Source organism: Pogoniulus pusillus, chromosome 15, assembly GCF_015220805.1.
Source record: "Pogoniulus pusillus isolate bPogPus1 chromosome 15, bPogPus1.pri, whole genome shotgun sequence".
NCBI classification, from domain to species: domain Eukaryota; kingdom Metazoa; phylum Chordata; class Aves; order Piciformes; family Lybiidae; genus Pogoniulus; species Pogoniulus pusillus.
This window is the reverse complement of record NC_087278.1, coordinates 3,709,993-3,737,079: the sequence shown is the minus strand read 5'-3', so window position 1 is coordinate 3,737,079 and position 27,087 is coordinate 3,709,993. Positions and strand designations below refer to the sequence as shown.

Sequence of the window (27,087 nt, the reverse complement as noted above, 5' to 3'; positions counted from 1 at the left end):
ATGTAATGTTATTAGTGCTCCATCTAATTTATATTTGCATTTCCCTGTCTCCAGGGCAAATCTTTTACAACTCACTTGCAAACTACTAAATGAAGAAGTGTTGCGGTGCTGAAGAGCTACCTTTCCTAGCAAGCTTTCAAGCCATCCATTAGTTGCCAAAGGGCCAAGCCTGAGAGGCGCTGGACTCCAAAGGGAGGCAGTTTTGTGCACCCCTGTGGAGAGTGAAGAGTACACAGCACTGCAGAAGTAGTTGCTCCTTGCAGTTGTGGCATGGAAACTGGAAATGTGTGAGCTCTGTGTTTGCTCTAAGTTGCCATAGGAAGAAGAGATTGGGAGTGGAATGGAGGCAGATGAGTGATGAGTGATAGCTGAAGGCAACCAAGAAGGCCAATGGCATCCTGGCTTGTACTAAAAATGCTGTGGCCAGCAAGAGTAGAGAGGTGATTGTCCCCCTTATATTCAGCTTTGTTGAGGTCACACCTCGAGTACTGTGTTCAGTTTGGGGCACCACAATGCAAGAGAGATGTGGAGGTGCTGGAGTGGGTCTAGAGGAGGGCAAGGAAGCTGGGAAAGGGCCTGGAGAATAAATCTGATGAGAAGTGATTGAGGAAGCTGAGGATGGGTAATGTGAAACAGAGGAGGCTGAGGGGAGACCTCAGTGCTGTCTACAGCTAACTGAAGGGACCTTGTGGAGAGGCTGCTGCTGTACTCTTCTCACAGGTAGTTGGAGACAGAACAAGGGGGAATGGCCTCAAGCTCAGGCTGGGGAGGTTTAGATTGGACATTGGGAAAAAGTTTTTCATGGAGAGAGTGGTCAGGGACTGGAAGGAGCTGCCCAGGGAGGTGGTGGAGTCACTCAGCCTGGATATGTTTAAGGGTGGTTTGGATGTGGTGCTTAGGGCTTTGGTTTAAGGTGTATCTGGTAGAGTAGGGTTATAGGATGGACTTGGTGATCCTGAGGGTTTTTCCAACCTGGATATTTCTGTGATTCTGTGAAGAATCCTCATCTTTCTCAGGTTCATAGAACCATAGAATCAACCAGGTTGGAAGAGACCTCCAAGGTCTTCCAGGCCAACCTAGCAACCAGCCCTAAACAATCAACCAGGCCATGGCACTAAATGTCCCATCCAGGCTTTGCTTCAACACCTCCAGGGGTGGTGACTCCACCACCTCCCTGGGCAGCCCATTCCAATGCCAATCACTCTCTCTGCCAACAACTTCCTCCTAACATCCAGCCTAGACCTTCCCTGGCATAACTTGAGGCTGTGTCCCCTTCTTCTGTTGCTGGTTCCCCTTTGCAACATCCATGTGCCTAGCAGGATAGTTTATGCAGACTCTAGTGAAGGGCTTAGTATCCTTCCACTAATTGGATACTCACAAGCAATTAAACAGCCCCAATTAAAATAAGGTTTCTTCTACCAGTCACTGTGCAGGCACAGAGTCTTTATCCCAATGGAACAATGCAGGTGAAGGCAGGAAATAATATTAGTGTTATTAATGAATTATTCTGAAGTAGCTGCACACAAAAAAAAATCTTCTTTATGCACACTGGGAAGCTGATGCAGAGAGATGTAAATAACTTGCTCAAAAGTCTAATGAGAAATGAGTGGCAGTGGGGAGGAGGAGGGCTCAGATCCCCTGAGCTTCAGTCACACTTTTCACACTCCAGCTATTTCTCGCCTTTCAGTTATCATCAGGATAAATATATATATATATATATATATATATATATATATATAAAAATATCTGTGCATAAAAAAAAGGCCTGCATAAATTAAACCACCACCAGTGAATTTTAAATTCAGCTAATGAGTGTATGGTATTTCAAGAACTTGACCAGCATCTCAGGTCAGGCTAATTTGGGTACAGCAACACACGCTGCAGACATGCCTGAATAGTCACTAAGGGACAATGGTTGCTCCTTTCTTCCAGAAAAGAGCTCAGGCTTCAGACCCCATGGGAAAAAAGAAAAGGTATTAAAAATCATCAGGTCTGAGAGAGAAAGGAAGATAATGTGAGATTTCTGTTCTAAATACCTAATCAAATGACAAGAAAACAAAAAAGCAGCAGCCTGCTAACCTGCCTGGGCAGCAGAACATCCTGATGATTTCTGTGCCTGTGATGCCAAGGTGGCTGCTTTGTTTCTAGTAGTTTAATTGTAGTCCAATTAAACCAGGATAAAATTATTGCCTCTGCTTTTTTTAATGTCATAGAATCAATCAGACTGGAAGAGACCTCCAAGATCAGCCAGGCCAACCTAGCACCCAGCCCTAGCCAGTCATCTAGACCATGGCACTAAATGCCTCATCCAGGCTTTGCTTGAACATGTTCAGGGATGGTGACTCCACCACCTCCCTGGGCAGCCCATTCCAATGCCAATCACTCTTTCTGTGAAGGACTTCCTCCTAACATCCAGCCTATATTCCAACAATTTTAAACTCTTAATTAAGTCAAGGTAATGAGTCAGAATCAGGTAAGTTTTTGTCTCAGCAGAGATTCAACGAATCCATCCACCTGTCCAAAGCAGGTTATGAGCCAACATTTCATGTTGGAGGGGCAGTTATCTCTTGTTTGGCTCACCCTTTCTCTTCTGGAGTGAAAATGTGTTCTGCAGAACCAATTTTTCTGCACCTCAGCAAATCCACTAAGTACCATTTGCAAGTGTTATGCCAGCCAGCAACAAGAACAAAACCTAATTCCACTCGAGCAGCTTGAAGGTTATGTCAGAGGGGAAGCAATGCAGGCAATTGTGTTTATGAATATTTCAGGAGCTTTATTGCCTCATGAAAGTTGTATGTTAAAAATGAGGTAGGTGATGGTCAGGAGAATGTCCTGCTACGTAACTCTTTGGACTCCAAAAACAATGAGTGTGGCTTGCACAATGGATAAGGACAACTGGGCTTGGCCTCTCCCTCTTCCTTTGTTTACTCCTCTATAGATCTCTCTCTCTTCCTCCAGCTTTGGTAGTCAGCAAGCAATTTTTTCTTTGGTAGGAAAGTTTCTACATGGTAGTGATAAATATCTCCCCACTCCCATTAGTGAGATTCTTCATAAGGAAGAAAAACCTAATGCATCATCCTTGCAAAGCACCTCCCTGTGTACCAGCCTCCTAAGGGCAATGGTGTTGGGCAGAAGCTATAAACACTCTCTAACACTGAGGAACAAGTAGCTGTGATAAGAATTTAATAACCAGGCCATGTTTTCAGGAGAAAGACCAGAAAATTCACAGTAAAACATGGAAACTGACCTTCAGCTTAACATTTACACTTCTACAAGCTGGGCACTTGCAGGCTTTGAATACAACTTTAGGAAGGCTCAAAGTCTGGGTGTGCATGAAAGGTGGCTAAATGAATCCCTGAGAATCATAGAGTGCATTGGGGGCACCCTCAAAGGCTATCCTGTCCAGTCTCCCTGCAGAGAACATGGACATTTCCAACTAGATCAGGTTGCTCAGGACCCCATCAAGTCTGACCTTGAATGTCTTTTTGTGTGCTTTTACAGTCTGCTCTGCAGCTGCCACGGGTGTGCTCATGCTCTCTGAGAGCTTTCCTTCCCCAGATTTTTGCTTTAGGTACAGTCCTGCAGTTCTACATCAGAGAAAACCCATCCATGAATTTGACTGGGCTGATCAAAGAGCCCACATAAAGACTATTTTTTTGCTGTGCAGTGATCATGGAATGGTTTAGGTTGGAAGGGACCTCAAAGATCATCCAGTTCCAACCCCTTGACATAGGCAGGGACACCTCCCACTAGAACAGAGCATGATGTCCATGCTTTTCACCTGCCTCTGTACAATACCTGCTGTCGTAGCTTGGACCACCTTTAGTGTACTTTGAGCTGATGCTGCACTCAGAGGCAGAAAAACACACCAACATGATGCTTTGAATGATGTGCAGTGATGCCCGTGCCCACTGCCCACGATGTACCTGCCTCTGTACCATACTTGCTGTCGTAGCTTGGACCACATTCAGTGGTACCTTGAGCTGATGCTGCACTCAGAGGCAGAAAAACACACCAACATGATGCTTTGAATGATGTGCAGTGATGTCCATACTCACTGCCCATGATATACCTGCCTCTGTACCGTACTTGCTGTCGTAGCTTGGACCACCTTTAGTGTACTTTGAGCTGATGCTGCACTCAGAGGCAGAAAAACACACCAACATGATGCTTTGAATGATGTGCAGTGATGTCTATACTCACTGCCCATGATATACCTGCCCCTGTACTGTACTTGCTGTTGTAGCTTGGACCACATTCAGTGGTACCTTGAGCTGATGCTGCACTCAGAGGCAGAAAAACACACCAACATGATGCTTTGAATGATGTGCAGTGATGTCCATACTCACTGCCCACGATGTACTTGCCTCTGTACCGTACTTGCTGTCGTAGCTTGGACCACATTCAGTGGTACCTTGAGCTGATGCTGCACTCAGAGGCAGAAAAACACACCAACATGATGCTTTGAATGATGTGCAGTGATGTCCATACTCACTGCCCATGATATACCTGCCTCTGTACCGTACTTGCTGTCGTAGCTTGGACCACCTTTAGTGTACTTTGAGCTGATGCTGCACTCAGAGGCAGAAAAACACACCAACATGATGCTTTGAATGATGTGCAGTGATGTCTATACTCACTGCCCATGATATACCTGCCCCTGTACTGTACTTGCTGTTGTAGCTTGGACCACATTCAGTGGTACCTTGAGCTGATGCTGCACTCAGAGGCAGAAAAACACACCAACATGATGCTTTGAATGATGTGCAGTGATGTCCATACTCACTGCCCACGATGTACTTGCCTCTGTACCATACTTGCTGTCGTAGCTTGGACCACATTCAGTGGTACCTTGAGCTGATGCTGCACTCAGAGGCAGAAAAACACACCAACATGATGCTTTGAATGATGTGCAGTGATGTCCATACTCACTGCCCATGATATACCTGCCCCTGTACTGTACTTGCTGTTGTAGCTTGGACCACATTCAGTGGTACCTTGAGCTGATGCTGCACACAGAGGCAGAAAAATGCACCACCGTGATGTTTTCAGCAGCAGAGGAACTAACAGCTGGTTCCTGGCAGCAACGCCCAGTGCCTTCACAGCCCCTGTTTCAGTGCCTGCCGGTAACCACGGGCATCTGGGAAGTTTCAGCAAGGTCAGGTCAGTATTTGTCGAAGGAAATCTGCTGCAGAAATGCTTGAATTTTCACACACGTCAGAAAGGGTGAGCAAACATTTGGAGGTGAACCCCCTACAGATCCTAGTCTAGACAAAGCCAGTGAGAGGGAAGGGGTGCTTAAAGCTGGATCGGGAGCATCTGGCAAGCAGCCAAGCCACTTCTTCCCTATTTGTAGCAAACTCTGCTGAAAACAGGATAAGGTTCAGAAGGCTCAGATCTGCCCTTCAAAAAAGAAGAAAAAAACCCCAAACCACTAGATAATTGAAGAGTTTCTCTCACTGCCACGTTTCTATTTCTGCTGTGGAAAGGAAAGCAAAACTAATAACGTTCTAATAACGTTGGGCTTTAATAACAGAATATCCCTGACATACAGCAAGTCCTTTGATTTTGATTGGAAGTGTACAAGGTAGGCTGCTGGTACCTGTGCTTAGTAAATAGTGCACCATAAAATCATAACTGAAGGGCTGAGGTACAGGTCAGATGCGCCACAAATAAAAGAAGAAGTGTGTGTGTGGAGGGGGGAAGGGGGAAAGCTGTGACATCTTTCATTTCTCTTTCACCCTGCAGGGATTTAAGGAGAGAGATAAGTAAATAGGTTTACAGCTGCCCACAGGTGAGGGCTTTTTGGTCACCAATACAGCTGTGTATTTACTGACCGGATATGTTGGAGACTAAGGGGTATTAAACTGGTCCAGATTTCAGCCTTAATAGCTCAACAGAAGTTCAAGATTATCTCCTGAAACAATGACAACAATGGAAGTGATGAAATACTCAGGGGGTCCAATTTGCTGGCAGTCAGAAACAACAGGAAAAGAAAGGAAAAGAAAGAAAGAGGGAAGGAAAAAGAGAGAAAGAAAGAGAAAGAAAGAAAGAAAGGGAAGGAAGGAAGGAAGGGAAAGAGAGAAAGGAAGGGAGGAAGGAAGAGAGGGAGGAAGGAAGGGAAGGAAAGAAAGGAAGGGAAGAAGGAAGGGAGGGAGGGAGAAAGAGAAAGGAAGAGAGGGAGGGAAGAAGGAAGGAAGGAAGGAAGGAAGGAAGGAAGGAAGGAAGGAAGGAAGGAAGGAAGGAAGGAAGGAAGGAAGGAAGGAAGGAAGGAAGGAAGGAAGGAAGAAAAAGTAAGGAAAGGAGGAAGGAAGAGAGGAAGAAGAAAAAGAGAGGAAGGGAGGAAAGAAGAGAAGAAGGAAGGAAGGCAGGCAAGAGTCAAGGAAACAATGAAAGAAAGAGAGGAAGGAAGGAAGGAAGGAAGGAAGGAAGGAAGGAAGGAAGGAAGAAAGAGAGGAAGGAAGGAAGGAAGGAAGGAAGGAAGGAAGGAAGGAAGGAAGGAAGGAAGGAAGGAAGGAAAAAGAAAGAGAAAGAAAGGAAGTGAGGAAGGAAGGGAGGAAGAAAGAAAGAGAAAGAGAAAGAAAGGGAGGAGGGAAGAAAGGAAGGAATGAAGGAAGAAAGAGAAAGGAAGGGAGGAAGAAAGAGAGGAAGGGAAGAAGGAAGAAAGGGAGGGGGTGCAAGGAGGAAGGAAGGAATGAAGGAAAGAAGAAAGAGAGAGAAAGAGAAAGAAAGAAGGAACAAGGAAAGAAGGAAGGAAAGAAAGAAAGAAAGAAGCACCCATCTGAAAATGGCATCTCAGCGTTATAAATAGCTATTCCCTGTAGGACTGTTGAGAGATCTGCATTCAGTTGCCTGAGAAAAACATCTTTTTCTTTCTGTCAGCAGAGTCGAGGCAATGCAGCAACACAGGAACATGCTGCATGCTGGCTCCAAACACTTCCCTGGAGAATTGCCACTTAAGTTCTTATTCCACGAGTTTTATGATACATAAAGTGCAGAAATAACACAGTTTATCTGGAAGCTCCCAGGCTGGATCTCCTCTCCCAATCAGAGAATCTCGAATTGACTTTAAAACCCATTGAGTTTCACATGGAGTTTATGGTGCAGAAATATGTAGGCAATGTTTGGATGTCATTTTTATAAGGGCACTTCTTATGGTAACCGAAGCTGCTGTAAATTGAATTATGGAATATGAAAAGTCCTTAAGGTTTATGGTAGAGTTTGTGACTGCTGAAATGAAGACAAAGAGCTGGAGATAACAGGTGTCAGCAGCACAGAGGAGGTTATTCTGCCCCTGTACTCAGCACTGGTCAGGCCACACCTTGAGTACTGTGTCCAGTTCTGGGCTCCTCAATTCAAGAGAGATGTTGAGGTGCTGGGAGGTGTCCAGAGAAGGGTGACAAAGCTAGTGAGGGGTCTGGAGCACAAACCCTATGAGGAGAGGCTGAGGGAGCTGGGGGTGTGCAGCCTGGAGAAGAGGAGGCTCAGGGCTGACCTCATTGCTGTCTGCAACTACCTGAAGGGAGGCTGTTGCCAGGTGGGGTTAGGCTCTTCTCTCAGGCCACCACCAACAGAAGAAGGGGACACAGTCTTAAGCTGTTCCAGGGGAGGTCTAGGCTGGATGTTAGGAGGAAGTTGTTGTCAGAGAGAGTGATTGGCATTGGAATGGGCTGCCCAGGGAGGTGGTGGAGTCACCACCCCTGGAGGTGTTGAAACAAAGCCTGGATGAGGCACTTAGTGCCATGGTCTGGTTGATTGGCTTGGGCTGGGTGCTAGGTTGGACTGGCTGATCTTGGAGGTCTCTTCCAACCTGGTTGATTCTATGATTCTGTGATTCACAGAGGCTAAATGTGATCCATTTGGATGTAAAATTCCAATGTAGCATTTTCAGCAAGCATTTCAATTCTGTTGTGCACGAGTAAATGTTGGGTTAATTCATACTGCAAGGTAAAAAAGATACTTGCCTCTTTGATGCTGAAGAGATGATGCTGCACTATAAAATTTTAGCACTGATATTTCTTTTGCCACTAATATTTGAAGCATTCCATGGGTTTTACACCAACAGACTCCTTGGACTCAAAAATATATTTTGTGCCCCATCTGTTTATGCGTTTCACTCTCTTGAGTTTATTAGAACAGTGATTACAGGAGCAGTGCTTGCTTTCTTAGGTCCTAAACCCCTGCTACTCTTCTCAAATGAGGTTCTTTGAAGCTAGCACAGTCTGTAAATAATTCAGAGATATCTGGCTCAGGGAAAAAAAAAAGTCCCAACTCCTGTAGAAGTGATTTTACACAAAACAGAGATTAGGATACTCCTAGCCTACTGCTTTTCCTGAAGCACCAGGGCTGCAACAGGGGCTGCTGCTGCTTTTGGAACTTCTGGGGTCAAGAAGAGTCCTGCTGGCTCAGGCAGCTTTGTGCCAGCCTCAGGCAGATTGCAGCCATAGCTTTGGCACCAACTGACCTCTGCATATGTGCTGCAAACAGAACCATTATCAGTGTTTTTTTCCAGAGTTAGTTTTGTCCAGAAAGAAAGAAATCATTGTGGCTTCATTTTCTTTCACTGAGGAGAGCCAATGGCATCCTGGCCTGCATCAGGAACACTATGGCCAGCAGGAAAAGGGAGATTATTCTTCCCCTGTACTCAGCACTGGTCAGGCCACACCTTGAGTCCTGTGTACAGTTCTGGGCTCCTCAATTCAAGAGAGATGTTGAGATATTGAAACATGTCTAGAGAAGGGCAACAAAGCTGGTGAGGGGCCTGGAGCACAGCCCTGTGAGGAGAGGCTGAGGGAGCTGGGGGTGTGCAGCCTGCAGAAGAGGAGGCTCAGGGATGACTTCATTACTGTCTACAACTCCCTGAAGGGAGGCTGTAGCCAGGTGGGGTTGGTCTCTTCTGCCAAGCAACCATCAGCAGAACAAGGGGACACAGTCTCAAGTTGTGCCGGGGGAAGTACAGGCTGGATGTTAGGAGGAAGTTGTTGGCAGAGAGAGTGATTGGCATTGGAATGGGCTGCCCAGGGAGGAAGTGGAGTTGCAGTTCCTGGAGGTGTTGAAGCAAAGCCTGGCTGAGGCACTTAGTGCCATGGTCTGGTTGACTGAACAGGGCTGGGTGCTAGGTTGGCCTGGCTGATCTTGGAGGTCTCTTCCAACCTGCTTGCTTCTATGATTCTATCAGTAAGACTGGGGCTACTCCTTCCCCAGGGAATTGTTGTACTCACCATCCCCAGAGGAATTTAAAAGATATGCAGGTGTGATGCTAAAGAGATGTAGCTAAGTGTTGGCAAGGCAGTGCTGGCTTAACAGTTGGACTTGATGATGTTAAAGGTCTCTTCCAACCAAAGCAATTCTGTGATTCTGCAATACAGCAACTCAGTATTAGAGTGCTTCAAACAGTCTTTCAGCTTGAATGCTGACTTCATACCTGTGTCTAGACCTTAGTGAAGCAAAGAAGGGTGCATTTTTCAGGCAAGAAGCTTAGCTGGAGTTTTGCACACCTGAGATGTGCAGTGGATATAAAGGAGAGCAATGAACCTTGGATGCTTGAAGAGATGAGGTCAAGGAAAGCATCTGCTAAGTGCTAAGTATGATGATGGGTGTTGCATTTAGCTACCACAGGAACAGGTACTCTTGAAATAAAATGGAGAGATGCCACATGCTCATCTTGATGAGCTTGTGGAGAGGCAAGAAGACCTCCAGTAAGAGCTACCTTCCCCTCAGGCACACAGATGCACAAAAACTCTGCAGTGCATTTATTGAACTTGTTTTCCAACACCAAGGCAATCTACTCTGCTCAGCATCGCTGTAAAAAGGACAGCTGAAGCACTCTGTGATACAAGAAATTTGTACCACTTACCTCATCAACAAAAATCACAGGGCAGATGGGGCTTTGAGGCCTTCTAATTATATCCTAAAAGCCTCCTTTCACTCAGTCCAAGCCACATGGACATGTCTGCATCTGTGACCTTGGGGACGGCAGGGAATTGGCCACTGTGGGTGTGCTGCCACTTCTGCTGTGTTGTGAGCTGGATGCTGGCTACCAGCCAAGCTCATCACGAGGAGGGGAGTAAGAGAAATTTCACAAAGGGTTAGGAAAATATTGTGGGGATGGAAAATATTGTTGGGATGAGATTTAACAAGGCCAAGGGCAGAGTTCTACACTATGGCCGCAACAAGCCCAAACAGCGGCTACAGGCTGGGGACAGAGTGGCTGGAGAGCAGCCAGGAACAAAGGGACCTGGGGTTGCTGGTAGCTAGTAGCTAAACATGAGCCAGCAGTGTGCCCAGGTGGCCAAGAAAGCCAATGGCATCCTGGCCTGCATCAGGAACAGTGTGGCCAGCAGGACAGGAGAGGTTATTCTTCCCTGTACTCAGCACTGGTCAGGCCACACCTTGAGTGCTGTGTCCAGTTCTGGGCCCCTCAGTTCAAGAGAGATGTTGAGATACTGGTGATAGTTTGGTTGATTCTATGATTCTGTGCCACAACCTTGGTGGTGAGAGCTGCTCTGCTACCGGAAGATATGGATATGCATCAAAGCTGGAGTAAGATTCACCAGTTTAAACATAGTGTCCTAGGAAATCTGAAGTTACAGAATCACAGAACAATGGAATTGTTTAGGTTGGAAAAGACCTCTAAGATCATTGATGCCCAATGACAGCACAAGGACAAACAGATCAAGGGAGATTCTCCTCTCCCTCTACTCTGCTGTGCTGAGGCATCATTTTGAGTGCCCCAGCTTAAAAGTGACAGGGATCTGCTCAAGACTGCAGCAGAGAGCTACGAGGATGATGAGGGGACTGGAGCACTGCCTGATGAGGAGAGGCTGAGGGACCTGGGGCTGCTTAGTCTGGAGAAGACTGAGAGGAGATTTAATAAATGTTTATAAATAACTGAGGGCTGGGGGTCAGGAGAGGGGGGACAGGCTCTGCTCACTGCTCACTGGGATAGGACATGGAGCAATGGATGGAAGCTGCAGCACAGGAGGCTCCACTTCAATACAAGGGGAAACTTCTTTACTGTAAGGGTCACAGAGCACTGGCACAGACTCCCCAGAGAAGTTGTGGAGTCTCCTTCTCTGGAGATATTCAAGACCTGCCTGGATGTGTTTCTGTGTGATCTGATATAGGCTGCCCAGGGAGGTGGTGGAGTTGCTGTCCCTGGAGGTGTTGAAGAAAAGCCTGGATGGGGCACTTAGTGCCATGGTCTAGTTGACTGGAAAGGGCTGGGTGCTAGGTTGGCCTGGATGATCTTGGAGCTCTCTTCCAACCTGGTTGATTCTATGATTCATCCTGGCATTATAGGCCTTTGGAAACAATCTTTGATTCTAGGAGATCCTGCTCTGACAGGGGGTTGGACTGGATGAGCTTTCAGGATTGCTTCCAGCCCCTGACATCCTGTGATTCTGCAATCATCAAGTCCAACCATCAACCTATGTTTAAAATCAGCTGCTTTAAGAGGCAATTCAATGTAGCCCCTTTTTAAAAGGCACAGTGTGGCCAGTAGGACAAGGGAGGTTATTCTTCCCCTGAACTCAGCACTGGTCAGGCCACACCTTGAGTGCTGTGTCCAGTTTTGTGCCCCTCAATTCAAGAAAGATGTTGAGGTGCTGGAACATGTCCAGAGAAGGGCAACAAAGCTGATGAGGGGCCTGGAGCACAAATCCTATGAGGAGAGGTTGAGGGAGCTGGGTCTGTTTAGCCTGGAGAAGAGGAGGCTCAGTGGTGATCTTATTACTGTCTACAACTACCTGAAGGGGCATTGTAGCCAGGTGGGGGGTGGCCTCTTCTCCCAGGCAACCAGCAATAGAACAAGGGGACACAGTCTGAAGTTGTGCCAGGGTAGGTCTAGGCTGGATGTTAGGAAGAAGTTCTTCACAGAGAGAGTGATTGGCATTGGAATGGGCTGCCCAGGGAGGTGGTGGAGGCACCGTCCCTGGGGGTCTTCAAGAAAAGACTGGATGAGGCACTTAGTGCCATGGTCTGGTTGATTGGATAGGGCTGGGTGCTAGGTTGGACTGGATGATCTTGGAGGTCTCTTCCAACCTGGTTGATTCTATGATTCTATGATTCTATGACCTGTAACTGCAGCGTAACAGGTTGGCCTTTTCAACACACAACACCCAAGTGCAAAACATTGTTAGAGAGCCTTCCAAATTATTAAAACCAGCTAACCAGCTAATAAAAAGCTATAGATGAACGATCAGCATTTCAAAAGCTGAAACCTAGCCCTGCTGTACTTCTATAGGAGGAGTTTGGCTGCACCACTTCGTCCTGTGCAGAACCTGAGCTCCACTCCGCTCCGGCAGCGAACTTTCCAAGCACACACTTCACAAAAGGCCACCTCATTACACAGCCAATTACAACCATTTGTTTGCTCGTGATGGAATCTAATGCAGAGATTTGTTTTCTTCCAATAGATACCTTCTGCTAAGAAGCCAAATTGGCACAACTTTATAATTGCCCTGCTTCCACTGGGAGCTACAAAGAAGTTTGCGAAGCTTGGTAATTCTTTAGTGCAAATGAACTAACAATAAAGCCAAGCCACTCAGAAACATTTTCCACTGTGAAAACTCAGGAACATTGTGGCATCCAAGGAAATTGTAGAAGATTAAACATCCCAGGACTGTATTATATTACCATCTTTATTGTATCACTTATGTTATAGTATTTATTAGATTACCATATATATTACAGTATCAGCTTTATAGGTGATGCGTTGAGGAAGTCTTTGTTGTCTACAGTTTTAAGCCTGACAACTTGAGGTTGCAAAACTTTGCTCTTTTCCAAGACAGGCACCCAAGCTGCTATAAAAAGATGTCACAGTGACAAAGTTTTGGCCTTTGCTGCCCAAATGAACCCATTAACAATAAAGCCAACATGGATATAAAATTCAGCATCTGCTGTGAACACGTTTTAAAACTGCAAGGGAAAAAACTACAGAAGGCTTACAGCCTTTGCTTGAAATGAATGTGAACAGAAAGTGGCTATGAGGCATGCAGGGCAATGGGCAATGTGCTCCCCACACAGTGTACTCTGTTCAACAACACTGCAGGAATTAGTTCTCCCTCCCTCCCTTTGGACATCACCATTCTGTGATTCTATGATTCTAGTTTGTATCTTTTCTTAACCTCAATCTAACTGCCAATGCTTTATTCTTCCACTGCAGCTGTGTGCCTGGATGTATTTCACTGACTGTTGAAGTAGTTTAGAATCACAGAATCATAGAATCAACCAGGTTGGAAGAGACCTCCAAGATCATCCAGTAGTGAGAAAACATCTGCACTATTGTGTCCAGTTCTGGACTGCCCAGAACAAGAGGGACAGGGATATACTAGAGATTGTTCAAAGGAGAGCTACGTGTTCAAAGGAGAGCTCAAGTTGTGCTGGGGGAAGTACAGGCTGGATGTTAGGAGGAAGTTCTTCACAGAGAGAGTGATTGCCATTGGAATGGGCTGCCCAGGGAGGTGGTGGAGTCACTGTCCCTGGAGGTGTTGAAGCAAACCTGGATGAGACACTAGTGCCATGGTCTGGTTGATTGTCTAGTGCTGGGTGCTAGGTTGGCCTGGATGATCTTGGAGGTCTCTTCCAACCTGCTTTATTCTATGATTCTATAATTCTGTGATTCTACGATGATGAAGGGACTGGAACATCTGATGAGGAAAGGCTGAGAGACCTGAAGCTGTTTAGTCTGGAGAAGAGAAGACTGAAAGGGGATCATAGCAAAATCTATACATCTCTGAAGGGTGGGTGTCAAGAAGAGGGGGCCAGGCTCTTTTCAGTGGTGTCTTGTGATAGGACAAGGGGCAATGGATACCAACTGGAACACAGGAAGTTCCACCTCAATGTGCAGAAAAATGTCTTTACTGTGAGGGTGCCCAGCACACTGAAACAGGATGCCCAAAGAGGTAGTGGAGTCTCCTTCTATGGACCCTTTCAAACCCACCTGGATGTGTTACTGTGTCACCTGCCCAAGAAGATCCTGCTTTGGTAGGGGAGTTGGGCTCAATGATCTCCCAAGGTCCTTTCCAACCCTTACCATTCTTACTCTCTACAACTTTCTTTACTGCAAGAGTGGCCAAACATTGGAACAGGTTGCCCAGGAAGGTGGTGGAGTCACCATCCCTCAAGGTGTTCCAAAAATGCATAGATGTGGCACTTCAGGACATGGTTTAGTGGGTGTGGTGGTGTTGAGTTGATGGATGGACTCGATGATTTCAGAGGTCTTTTCCAACCTTAGTGATTCTGTGAGAGAAGATGGGTGCTGTTGGCAGTGTTCAGGAGAGGATGTGATCCTGAATGGTGCTGACAAGTCATACAAGCAGAACCACAAGCTGTTCTGCCCAGGACAGTTAGGATTTCAGGAGAAACAAACTAACTAGCTAACTAATCCCATTAATAGATGCAGAGAAGGGAAGCCATTCTCCCTTGTGTTCCTTTTCCTCACCCCTGGCAAGCCAGCCCACACATGAAAAGAGGTGAAGGATGTCTGCAAAGGCTCTGAGGAGGGTTGCCACACACCTGGAAGCTAAGCAAAGCCCCAGGTGCCAGACACAGGCTTCTTCACAAGTGATCCAGTGGCCCAATCTCAGGGTTTTATCCACAGTCACAGAATTAACCAGGCTGGAAGAGAACTCTAGGATCATCCAGTCCAACTTATCACCTAATCCTCCTAATTGACTAACCCATGGCACTAAGTGCCTCATCCAGCCTGCTTTTAAACACCTCCAGGGATGGTGACTCCACCACCTCCCTGGGCAGCCCATTCCAATGGGCAATGACTCTTTCCGTGTAGAACTTCTTCCTAACATCCAACCTAAACCTGCCTTGGTGCAGCTTGAGACTGTGTCCACACTGCAGTCATGAGCAGAGAACTAAACTCTCCTGTTCTTGGGAGCAAAAGTTTGATTTCTACCACTCATTTCAGAATATTAAAACTAGGAACTAAAATGTGCTGTATGTTTGCTACTTCCAAAGGTAGAAATTTCCCTCAGGGCATCTAAATTGCTTCCAGCAAAACTCCTTTTGTGGCCAGAAGTGTGTGGAACTAGCATCTCCCTTACCTTGTGACTTTATCATCTTTCAAGTCAGAGCAAGTAGCAATCAAGTAGCACTGAGACAGAAAATGTATCATTGCATTTTGGCTTGGCAGAAGAGAATCACAGAATCATAGAATTAACCAGGTTGGAAGAGACCTCCAAGGTCATCCAGGCCAACCTAGCACCCAGCCCTAGCCAATCAACCAGACCATGGCACTAAGTGCCTCATCCAGGCTTTTCTTGAACACCTCCAGGGATGGCAACTCCACCACCTCCCTGGGCAGCCCATTCCAATGCCAATCACTCTCTCTGCCAACAACTTCCTCCTAACATCCAGCCTAGACCTCCCCTGGCACTGCTTGAGGCTGTGTCCCCTTGTTCTGTTGCTGGGTGCCTGGGAGAAGAGCCCAACTCCACCTGGCTACAGCCTCCCTTCGGGTAGTTGCAGACAGCAATGAGGTCTGCCCTGAGCCTCCTTTTCTGCAGGCTGCACACCCCCAGCTCCCTCAGCCTCTCCTCACAGGGTTTGTGTTCCAGCCCCCTCACCAGCTTTGTTGCCCTTGTCTGGACATGTATTGCACAGGCTAAGAAATATCCTAGGGCTCCAGGAAAACAGAAACTGGTTCTTAAATAAATATTCCAGGAGAGTGGACTAGAGGTACACAAAGTTCAATTACTCACCAAGTAAAATCAGGCTGTTATTAGACAGCAGCCTTATTCAGGTGATGTTTGTGTGTCATAGGATCATAGAATCATAGAATCAACCAGGTTGGAAGAGACCTCCAAGATCATCCAGGCCAAACTGTTCCAATATCTCAACATCTCTCTTGAATTGAGGAGCCCAGAACTGGACACAGCACTCAAGGTGTGGCCTGAGCAGTGCTGAGTACAGGGGCAGAATAACCTCCCTTGTCCTACTGACCTCACTGTTCCTGATGCAGGCCAGGATGCCATTGGCTCTCTTGGCAGATATTTTCCTTTGGACAATAAATGACAGCATGAAACATCATTATTATTCTACTTGTGGGTAAAATTAGAATTTAAAGTTGTAAAATACATGGCAGTGGCTGATACTATCATAAAATGAAGTTTTGGAGATGATGAATAGTTCACCCTGTGGATGCTCCAGCAAGATAAAGAATGGAGTTAATGCTGAACAAAAAAAAACCCCGAGCTGGATACATCTCATTAAGAGCTTACTGCTGCATTTGCATTTTTGTTTAATACTCAAATCCTGAAGCCCTGCAAATGAGCTGTAACTTTGCAGCCTTTAAAAAAACCCAACAACTAAAGATTAGATAAATGCAGATGCTATGCAAATAGTCCAGCAGCAGCAGCAGGGCTACTGAGCAGCCATTAATGAGGGCTGGGAAGTTACACACAGGTGATGGTGAAAGACCTTCCCGGTGAGACTAAATGCCACGGTGATGTGCGAGTTCCTTCTGATCCTTCCCTCGAGTGTGTCAGGCAGGCTGTGTGAGGCAACCTGAAGTTATGCCTTGTTAGGTGGGGAAAGATGATGTGTCTGCAGGTGGGGGGAATGCATGCAGGATTGCAATCAAGCAAAGAGGAGACAAATAGCATAATTGGATCATGCCTGAGTTATTGTGAGGGAAAAGAAATAACCTTTTCTATTATCTCCGGCTCTTCTTCATTATCCAGCAACATAGGAACATCTCCCACCTTCAGGATCACACTCAGATCTCCTAAAAATGACTCATCCCAGATCAAATGAGACAGTTGCTCATTTATACTCCAGATTACAAAAGCATTTTTAACACCAGCCCTTCACCATCCGTTTATTTGCCTGCCCCACGCTTGCTTATCGGTTGTTCGTTATGAAAGAGATTTATAGCTCCAAACTCCATCTTATTTATCCCCTTCCTTTTAATGAGGAACCATAAAATAAGCATCATTTTCCTAATGTGCATTCTGAGTGTCAGAAATAGGCAATTTGAATGTGAAGCTTCAAAACACTATTAATGCTGCAATTTAGGGACGAAATTCTTCTCAGTCTTCAGTGCCTCTTGCTGCATTTCTTTGTGTCAGTGATTTATTGCATTGTCTCTCTGCCTGTAACAGTTAGTGCCCTGAGTAGCTGCTTTATTTGTGTGTTTATCCACAAATTAATACATTTCAGTAGTGCTTTGCCCTTCCTTTGTTTGACTATCAGGCAAGAGAAGCACAAGGTGAGCCCCATCATTGCACCAGACCCTTCTCAACACCTTTTTGAGGTCGCTTCTCCATGCACCGACTGTGTATGACTCCTGAATACTAACTTGGGAAAGCTCAGCCTGCCACAAATGGCTCCAGTCTCACCAGAGAGCACCAACCACTGCTTTCTGCTCCTGATGACAAGGAGGAAAAGCTGTCACAATGCCTAACATGAAAACCTAAGTAATGACAGAGATTAGAGAGTTTCTCAGCTTCATCTGCTCCAAAACCTTTAGAGAGGATGAACTCTGTCTCAAGCAAAGCACAGCTGCTCAGTGAGTTTGCCAGGCTCTCCTCTCAAACATACTACTTCTTAGTACTCTTCATGTGGCATGCACAATTCAGGGTGCTGGATTATTTGTCTGCCTGCATGAGGCACGATGTAAATTACTCAGCATCCTGCTGCTGTTGGAAGATATTGAAAGTCCATTTCAATTTTAGATATCCATTCCAAATCCAGCTAGCCTAGCACCAGGTCTGTGTTAGATACACACTTGTGCTGGAAAGCTCTGCAGCTTGATACAACAGGCCTTTCATGGCAATATGCTGTGGGGCTCTGAAAGCTGCTGGAGGACAAAGCATGCACGACAAAGACCTGCTTTGGTCTTCTCCTTTCCTCCTCCCAAACTTCAGAACCTGTGAAAACAATATAGGTACCCTCATCACACACATACTGTGTATGCTGCAGGGATGGCTTTAGCATCAGTATTGATATTTAGGGCTGAGAAAATAAACCCCAGAGATGTGAAGTGCCTGTCCTAGAGTGGCACTGCAGATCTCTGCAACATTTCCTTGTTCTGTGCCCCAATCAAATATTCCTCAATCATAGAATCATAGAATCATGGAACGGTTTAGGTTGGAAGGGAACTCATTCGGTGCTAAAACCCTGCTGTAGGCAGGGACACCTCTCACTGGAACAGGTTGCTCAAGGCCTCATCCAACCTGGCCTTGAACACCTCCAGGGAGAGAGCAGCCACAACCTCCCTGGGCAACCTGTGCCAGTGTCTCACCACCCTCACTGCAAAGAACTTCTTTCTAACATCTGGTTTGAATCTCCCTTCTGCCAGTTTAAACCCATTACCCCTTGCCCTGTCATTACCCCTTGCCTGTCATTACAAGACCTTGTCAGTAGTCCCTCCCCACCCCTCCTGGAGCCCACTTCAGACACTGGAAAGCTACTCCAAGGTGTCCTCAAAGCCTTCTCTTTGCCAGGCTGCAGAGCCCCAACTCTCATAGCCTGCCCTCATAGCAGAGCTGCTGTAGCCCTCTGAGCATCTTTGTGTCCGCCTGTGGGCTGGCTCCAACAGTTCCATGCCCTACTTGTGTTGGGGGCTCCAGAACTTGCTGACACATCGAAGATGTCTACAGAGACAGCTAAACAAAGTTAACAGCAGCATTTGGCAGTGGATAAATAGCTGCTACCACAAATTTGGTCCTGAATCCAGGACTCCTGTACCTCTGCAGATCACAGACTCCACCCCCCATCCCTCCCCCCCCCCCTTTTTTTTGTTGTTGTTGTAATCCTTAAAGAAGTGTAGGACTCCAGTTCTGGAGATAGATAAGCACAGAGAAAGCAAAGACTTCCTCACCTCTGCCAGAATATTCAGAGAGCCTGAAGAGTTTTTTTTCTCTAAGAGGACAAAGCTGCCAACTTGCTGATGTAAACAAAAAAGGGTGGACTTACTGTGAAAATGCATGAATTATTCTGAGCAAGGTCTCCTTTTGGTGCCTCAAGAGCAGAAGACTCGAAATTTCATTGCAGCTTAGTGTTTCTTTTCTTTTGTGGAAGGATGAAGCCTCACTGACCTAGCAGAGGATGTGATGGATGGCAGTGGAGGTCATTGCTGAACTAAGTTCTCCAAAGGGAAAAGCACTGCTGAGCGAGTCATAAAAAACCAGGTATGTTTGTAAAGCCTACCCAGGCTTGTCAGGATTTTAAGTCAGTATTTAAGTCATGGTTCTATCTTTATTTCTGCTCAGATGTCTGGTTGTGCAGTATTCTCCACTGGAACACAGAACTGTCTTTACCCCCAGCTACATTTCTACAAGGAAAAGGAAGCCCATCACGTTAGCAGCAGCATCCCCAAAGCCAGACCACTTAGAATCATAGAATCAGCCAGGGTTGGAAGGGACCACAAGGATCATCTAGTTCCAACCTCCCTGCCATGCCTAGGGACACCCTACCTTAGATCAGCCTGGCCTGAAACACCTCCAGGGATGGGGCCTCAACCACCTCCCTGGGCAACCCATTCCAGGCTCCAGGCTTCTCCAGACTCAGAGAGTTGGGGCTGTTCAGACTGGAGCAGAGGAGGCTCCCAGGTGACCTTCTTGTGGCCTTCCAGGATCTGAAGGAGGCCTACAAAAATGCTGGGGAGGGACTTTTTAAGCTCTCAGGTAGTGACAGGACTGGGGAGAGTGGAGCAAAGGTGGAGGTGGGAAGATTGAGACTGGACATAAGGAGGAAGTTGTTGAGCAGGAGAGTGGTGAGAGGCTGGAATGGGTTGCTCAGGGAGGTGGTTGAGGCCCCATGGCTGGAGGTGTTTAAGGCCAGGCTGGATGAGGCTGTGTGCAGCCTGCTCTAGGGTAGGGTGTCCCTGGGCATGGCAGGGGGGTTGGAGCTGTCTGATCCTTGTGTTCCCTTCCAACCCTGCCTGATTCTATGATTCTATGATTCATTGCCCCTTGTCCTGTCATTGGGCATCACTGATCAGAGCCTGGCTCCATCCTCTTGGCACTCACCCTTGACATCTTTATAAACATTAATGGAGTCTGTCTGCCATTATGCACCCAGATCAGATCCCCTTGCTGTCCAGACTGAGGACTTAAGCTTGCATAGAGCCTGAAACAGTAGCCTGCAAGACACATATTCACCACCTGCAATAAAATAAAGCCCACTGAAATTTTCTAAGAGAAATATGAAATGTCACTTTGCTGAATGAGTTCACCTGAAAGAACACATCAACCAGAAAATTGTTCTCTACATGCACCTGAATGCTCTTTGATTGCTGCAGTCAGTCACAGACCATCACATTAGTCTTTGAAAGAAGAAACTGCAGACTGACTGCAGAGACTCGAGGACATTAGGCCAGCAGGACTTGCAGCCACTCTAAAAGTTTCTCTCCCCACTCACATGGTGCAGCACACTGCTGAGCATTTTCCAGTTTAGCTAACCACAGAGCAGACTGTCAACTAGTTTTCCAAGTGCTAATCATGCCACTTCTGTGGAGAATAAAAGAGGGACATAATAGGAAGGAGCAGTGCCCTGGAACAAGGGGATGATGCTGGCCCATCTGAGAGCATCGTTTCAGACACGCGTGCGAGGTCTGTGCGCCTTGGCTGCCTGGTCCTTCAGGCTGGTCTTTCAGCACAGCAGCATTATCTCTTGTTGCTTCCCATCTGAAACAGTAATTTATCATTTCCTCATTTTAATTATGGGGTAAATTGGTCATTTTCTCCTCCTGACATTTTCATTTTCTTTGAAGAGACAGATTTATTAAGGGAAAAGCTGCTCAAACCACCACTCTGTATCAGTGCCCCTCAAGATGGGAGCAGCCTTTTTCCCTCTGAGCAAAGTTTGCACAGGGTTCTGAAGAGAAGAAAGGTCTGAATAACTTAATCTGTTAGAATCATAGAATTGACCAGGTTGGAAGAGACCTCAAAGATCACCCAGGTCAACCTAGCACCCAGCCCTGGCCAATCAACCAGACCATGGCACTAAGTGCACCAGCCAGGCTTGGCTTCAACACCTCCGAGGATGGCAGCTCCACCACCTCCCTGGGCAGCCCATTCCAGTGCCAATCACTCTCTCTGACAACAACTTCCTAACAACATCCAGCCCAGACCTCCCCTTGCACAATTTGAGACTGTGTCCCCTTGTTCTATTGCTGGTTGCCTGGCAGAAGAGACCAACCCCACCTGGCTACAGCCTCCCTTCAGGTAGTTGTAGACAGCAATGAGCTCTGCCCTGAGCCTCCTTTTCTCCAGGCTGCACACCCCCAGCTCCCTCAGCCTCTCCTCACAGGGATGTGCTCCAGGCCCCTCCCCAGCCTTGCTGCCCTTCTCTGGGCTCCTTCCAGCACCTCAATATCTCTCTGCAATGGAGGAGCCCAGAACTGGACACAGCACTCAAGGTGTGGCCTGAGCAGTGCTGAGCACAGGGGCAGAATAACCTCCCTTGTCCTGCTGGCCACACTGTTCCTGATGCAGGCCAGGATGCCATTGGCTCTCTTGGCCACCTGGGCACACTGCTGCCTCATCTTCAGCTACTCTCTACCAGTACCCCCAGGTCCCTTTCTTCCTGGCTGCGCTCAGCCACTCTGTCCCCAGCCTGGAGCACTGCTTGGGGTTGTTGTGGCCAAAGTGCAGAACCCTGCACTTGGCCTTGTTCAGTGTCATCCCATTGGCCTCTGTCCACCCATTCAGCCTGGCCAGGTTCCTCTGCAGGTCTCTTCTGCCCTCCAACAGAGCCACACCTGCTCCTAGCTTGGTGTCATCTGCAAACTCACTGATGCTGGACTCAATCCCCTTGTCTAGATCATCAGTAAAGGTACTGACCAGTACTGTGCCCAGCACTGATCCTTGGGTCACACCACCAGTGCCAGCTGCCAACTGGATGTGGCACCATTCACCACCACTCTCTGGGCTCTGCCGTCCAACCAGTTCTTCACCCATTGTTGTATGCAAAAGGAACATGTGCTGTACAAAAAAAAACAAACCCAAAAAACCCTCCAAAACACAAACCAAACCCCAAAAAGCCAAACCAAAGAAAACTTCACATTTTTTAACACATTTTCCAGTGGAAAAAGAAAACCTGGAAATAAATGGGGGCCAATGCAGCTCAGGTTTATTAAGTCTACTTGACCCTTATGTCATTTACTGACATTTTAATTTTACTGCCTGACATTTAATAAATCCTTAGTAGTCCTGAAAAAAAACAACAACCCAACAACAACCCAACAACCCCTTAATGATTATAAGAAAAGGAAATACCTCTGCACAGTCAGCTGCGTGCAAATGGAAATCAAACAATTAGCAGCACCTTTTGTTTTCTCCAACGAAGTTGTTCACTGCAGTGATTTTTAATTGCATGTTCAGCATGTATTTATTCACAGCCTTTTGACTAATAGCTTGCCCTATTTAAGTAGTGGTTGCTTCCCTAAATAGCGGTATTTATTAGTGTGTTGGGCAACAGGAGGAAGAGACTGCTCCGGTAATCATCATTTATAACTGTGCTACTTTGAGCCTAGCTGGGATGGTTTGGTGAGAAGAATTAGATGATAGGATGTGAAAAGGAAACAGTGGTGATGGCTACTGCACTCATAGTGCTTGCTGAGATAGAATAGAATAGAATAGAATAGAATAGAATAGAATAGAATAGAATAGAATAGAATAGAATCAACCAGGTTGGAAGAGACCTCCAAGATCATCTAGGCCAGCCTAGCACCCAGCCTTAGCCAATCAACCAGACCATGGCACTAAGTGCCTCATCCAGGTTTGCTTCAACGCCTCCAGGGATGGCAACTCCACCACCTCCCTGGGCAGCCCATTCCAATGCCAATCACTCTCTCTGCCAACAGCTTCCTCCTAACACCCAGCCTAGACCTCCCCCACCACAACTTGAGACTGTGTCCCCTTGTTCTGTTGCTGCTTGCCTGGCAGAAGAGCCCAACCCCACCTGGCTACAGCCTCCCTTCAGGTAGTTGTAGACAGCAATGAGGTCCTCCCTGAGTCTCCTCTTTTCTGCAGGCTGCACACCCCCCAGCTCCCTCAGCCTCTCCTCATAGGGTTTGTGTTCCAGGCCTTTCACCAGCTTCATTGCCCTTCTCTGGGCTCCTTCCAGCACCTCAACATCTCTGTTGCATTGTGGGGGGATGTATAAAAAGAAGAGCACAGACATAGACAAGGCAGTTGAGTCTCTGGCTGTCTCTGGGCTTTGGGCTGATCTTCTCTCTCTAACCTAACCTGCTGTCTGTGTGACTAATCCATCTGCTTCCTAACCCCCCCTGGCCGACCCTCAAAACTACCTTGAAGGTAAGGCAAGATCTGGGGTAAGGTAGAGGGGTGGGAAGAAGGTGGAAGGGCGGTTGGGAGCCCCTCCTGGGGACTCAGGTTTCTGGGAGGGCTGTTGTGGTTCTGTATTACTTTTAAGCTTGTGTATTTCTGTATCTGTTGTAAATACCTGCTTGTATCTTGTGCTAAGCTGTAAATACAAAGCTTCATGCTAATTTCCAGCTCAACTGAGTCTAGTCTGGGTGAGTTTCTTAAGTGTGGGGGGCAGGTAACATCCAAACCATCACAACAACGCTCCTAACATTCTGCCTCCTTCTCACAACTGACCTGGAGAGCCTCTATGACTGGAACAAAAGTACTAGGGTGTCTTTGCACATTCCCTACAACAGGATCCTGTGCCTCCCAGCTATTTGCAAGGAGTCCTACAGGAACAATTAGGAACTACTCTCATTCATTTGGCAGGATGGCGTATGGAAATTTCCTGCAACACTAATTACTGGAGTTGCAATTTTTAGCCAAAAATGTCAGTGTCTAGGATTTAATTAGTCTGCAGCAGGGTTTTAAAACTGACCTTCTAGTTTAGTTAATTAATTTGCCAGTTCTTTCCTCTTTTCTTTTCTTTTTTTTGTTTAATATATATACTTTTTTTTTTTCCTTCCAGAGAATCCTTTCCTATCACTTTTAAAGGAGATTTTAATTAAAACCAAATCCCTGCTTCCAATGCTAGCAGAATATCTAAAACCAGTTGTTCAACATTTCCAGCAAAGGAAAACACTGAGCTCAACTTCCTATTGCTTCAGAGTGCTCCCCCCATTCCCCCACCCTAGCCATTACTCACACGTGTGAAGGTTACTGCCAAGGTATTTGGGGAAGGCAGATTGTAGAATGCAAAAGTGCAATGAAATACATAGAATGGTTAAGGTTGGAAAGGATCTCATCCAGTTCTAAACCCCTGCTATAGGCAGGGACACCTCCCACTAGAACAGGTTGCTCAAGGCCTCATCCAACCTGGCCTTGAACATCTCCAGGGAGGGAGCAGCCACAGCGTCCCTGGGCAACCTGTGCCAGTGTCTCACCACCCTCACTGCAAAGAAACCTCTCCTAACATCTAGTTTGAATCTCCCCTCTGACAGTTTAAACCCATTCCTCCTCATCCTGTCATTACAAGACCTTGTGAGTAGTCCCTCCTGAGCCCTCCTGTAGCCCCCTCCAGATACTGGAAGGCTCCTGTAAGGTCTCCTCAAAGCCTTCTCTTCTCCAGGCTGCAGAGCCCCAACTCTCATAGCCTGTCCTCATAACAGAGCTGCTGTAGCCCTCTGAGCATCTTTGTGGCCTCCTCTGGACTGGCTCCAACAGTTCCATGTCCTCCTTGTGTTGGGGGCTCCAGAACTGCACACAGGGCTCCAGGTGGGGTCCCAGGAAAGCAGAATAAAGGAGCAGAATCTCCTCCCTTGCCCTGCTGGCCAATTATTGCCCAATTAGCTGTTCATCCCTGTGCCTATGTCAGCACTCTCTGCTTAGAGTGCTTTCTTTACAGGATATTTTGAGAGTATTAACTAGTATTTATATATTAGTATATTAGTAGTATTAATTGCATCAGGGGAGGTTTAGGTTGGCTGGATGAGGCACTTAGTGCCATGGTCTAGTTGACTGGATAGGGCTGGGTTCTAGGTTGGACTGGATGATCTTGGAGGTCTCTTCCAACCTGGTTGATTCTATGATGTTGGTAGGAAGTTCTTTACTGAGCAGGTACTGGAACAGGCTGCCCAGGGAGGTGGTGGAGTCACCATCCCTGGAGGTGCTTGAAAGGAGAGTGGATGTGGTGCTTGAGGCTATGGTCTGGTGATGAAGGATGCTGGGGTGAAGGTTGGACTGGCTGATCCTGGTGGTCCCTTCCAACCATAGCAATTCATAGTGGTGAGATGTTGTGCTGAGGGGTTTGGGTTAGCCAAGGACTTATCAGTGTGAAACCAATGTTTGGTCTCGATGCTCTTGAAGGTCTTTTCCAATCTAAGAAGTTCTATTTGAATCAAATTCCTAGAAACCAACATGCTAAAAGTCTTGGCAAGTTGGAGTTGTCTTAATAGCTCTGGTGAGTGGCTGAGATTTGTTGTTATTTATTGGAAGCAGAAATCCTGATAGAAATTAATTTACAGGGTTACAAAAGATAGAACTGTGATTTTTTTTTTGTTTAATTTGAGGTTCAGTTTTTATCTTGACTTGAGTCAAAATATGCCTTTTATTCCCCCCTCTTTCTTTGTGACAGTTCCTCTGCTGAGAAGTTACCCATTACTCTTTCCTGCAGAGAAAATTAAACCCAAGCTATCTGGCAGTCCCAGCTCTGCAGCACATTCCAGCTACTGAACTGTGTCATACTGTTTTAAAAGAAGAACTCTAGAGCATCTCCTGAAATGGAAGCAGCTGTGACTTTTTAAGTGCAAAGGAATCAATAAAAGGATGCTAACTACATGGGCATGCCTGGGAGTGCTCTCGACACACGCACCTGGGCACGATTCAAATCTATAGTGCACCACAATGGCAGAGGGTTTGCAGTTGAGATTTAATCACCAGGGGCATGGGTGGTGCCAGCTAACCTGTGCAAACAAATTGTAGCTTTGTGAATACCTCTGCCATTTCTCTGTGTGTGCTAATTTGAGCCTAGCTGGGATATTTTGGGGAGAAGAATTAGGTGATAGGCTGTGAAAAGGAAACAATGCTGATGTCTGCTGCACTCATAGGCTTGCTGAGATGTATAAAAACAAGAACATAAACATAGATAAGGGAGTCTTTCTCTGGCTTTTTGGGCTGCACTTCTCTCTCTAACCTAACTTGCTGCCTGAATAGTCCATCTGCTTCCTAATCCCCCTGGCCAACCCTCCAAACTTAGCTTGAATGTAAGGCAAAGTCTGGAGTAAGGTAGAGGGGTGGGAAGAAGGTGATTGAGAGCCCCTCCTGGGGACTCTGGTTTCTGGGAGGGCTGTTGTGGTTCTGTATTACTTTTAACTTGTCTATAGCTGTATAGATTGCCAATACCTGCTTGTATCTTGTGCTAAGCTCTAAATACAAAGCTTCATGCTAATTTCCAGCTCAACTGAGTCTAGTCTGGGCGATTTTCTTAAGTGTTTTGGGGGGGCAGGTAACAGTGTGCAGAATGGAAACCTTTGGCTGGGGCTGTTTGGTTGCTTTTGAAAAGCAGAGTGTAGGAAACTGAGTGAAATACCTTAATGAACAGATGCAGCTTCCAGTAATTCCCTTTGCCATTTTGCATTCTTGACATAACTAGGATGAGAGATGAGGCCTGTAAGAAACACTGAGAATCACAGAATCACAGAATATCAGGGGCTGGAAAGGACCTTGAAAGCTCATCCAGTTCAACTGTCCTGCCAGAGCAGGAGCACCTAGAGCAGATTGCACAGGAACACATCCAGGCAGGTTTTGAGTATCACCAGAGGGAAAGACTCCACAACTCCCCTGGGCAGCCTGTGCCAGGGTTCTGTCACCCTGACAGAGAAAAATTCCTCCTCATGTTTAAATGAAACTTCCTATGCCTCAGCTTCCACCCATTTCCTTGTCCTGGCATCAGGCATCACCCAGCAGAGCCTGGCTCCAGCCTCCTGGCATTCATCTTTACATATTGATAACCACAGATGAGGTCACCTCTCAGTCTCTTCTTCTCCCAGCAGCACAGCCCCAGCTCCCCCAGTTTCAACTCCTAACAGAGATGTTCCATTCCCTTCATTATCTTTGTGGCTCTGTGCTGGACTCTCTCAAGCAGTTCCATGTCCCTGTTGAACTGGGGGGCCCAGAACTGGACACAGCACTCCAGACA

The 27,087-nt window shown here is 46.7% G+C and overlaps 1 long non-coding RNA gene across 1 annotated transcript in view; it reads left to right on the top strand.

The window, feature by feature from the left end:
- The window catches only part of LOC135181529 (uncharacterized), a 71,109-nt gene extending 45,402 nt beyond the window's left edge, over positions 1-25,707 (top strand). Inside the window, exons 2-3 of the long non-coding RNA XR_010304910.1 lie at positions 19,039-19,148; positions 25,525-25,707. This is a non-coding gene — a long non-coding RNA (uncharacterized LOC135181529). The remainder of the gene's footprint in view (positions 1-19,038; positions 19,149-25,524) is intronic.
- Positions 25,708-27,087: the final 1,380 nt, after the last annotated feature.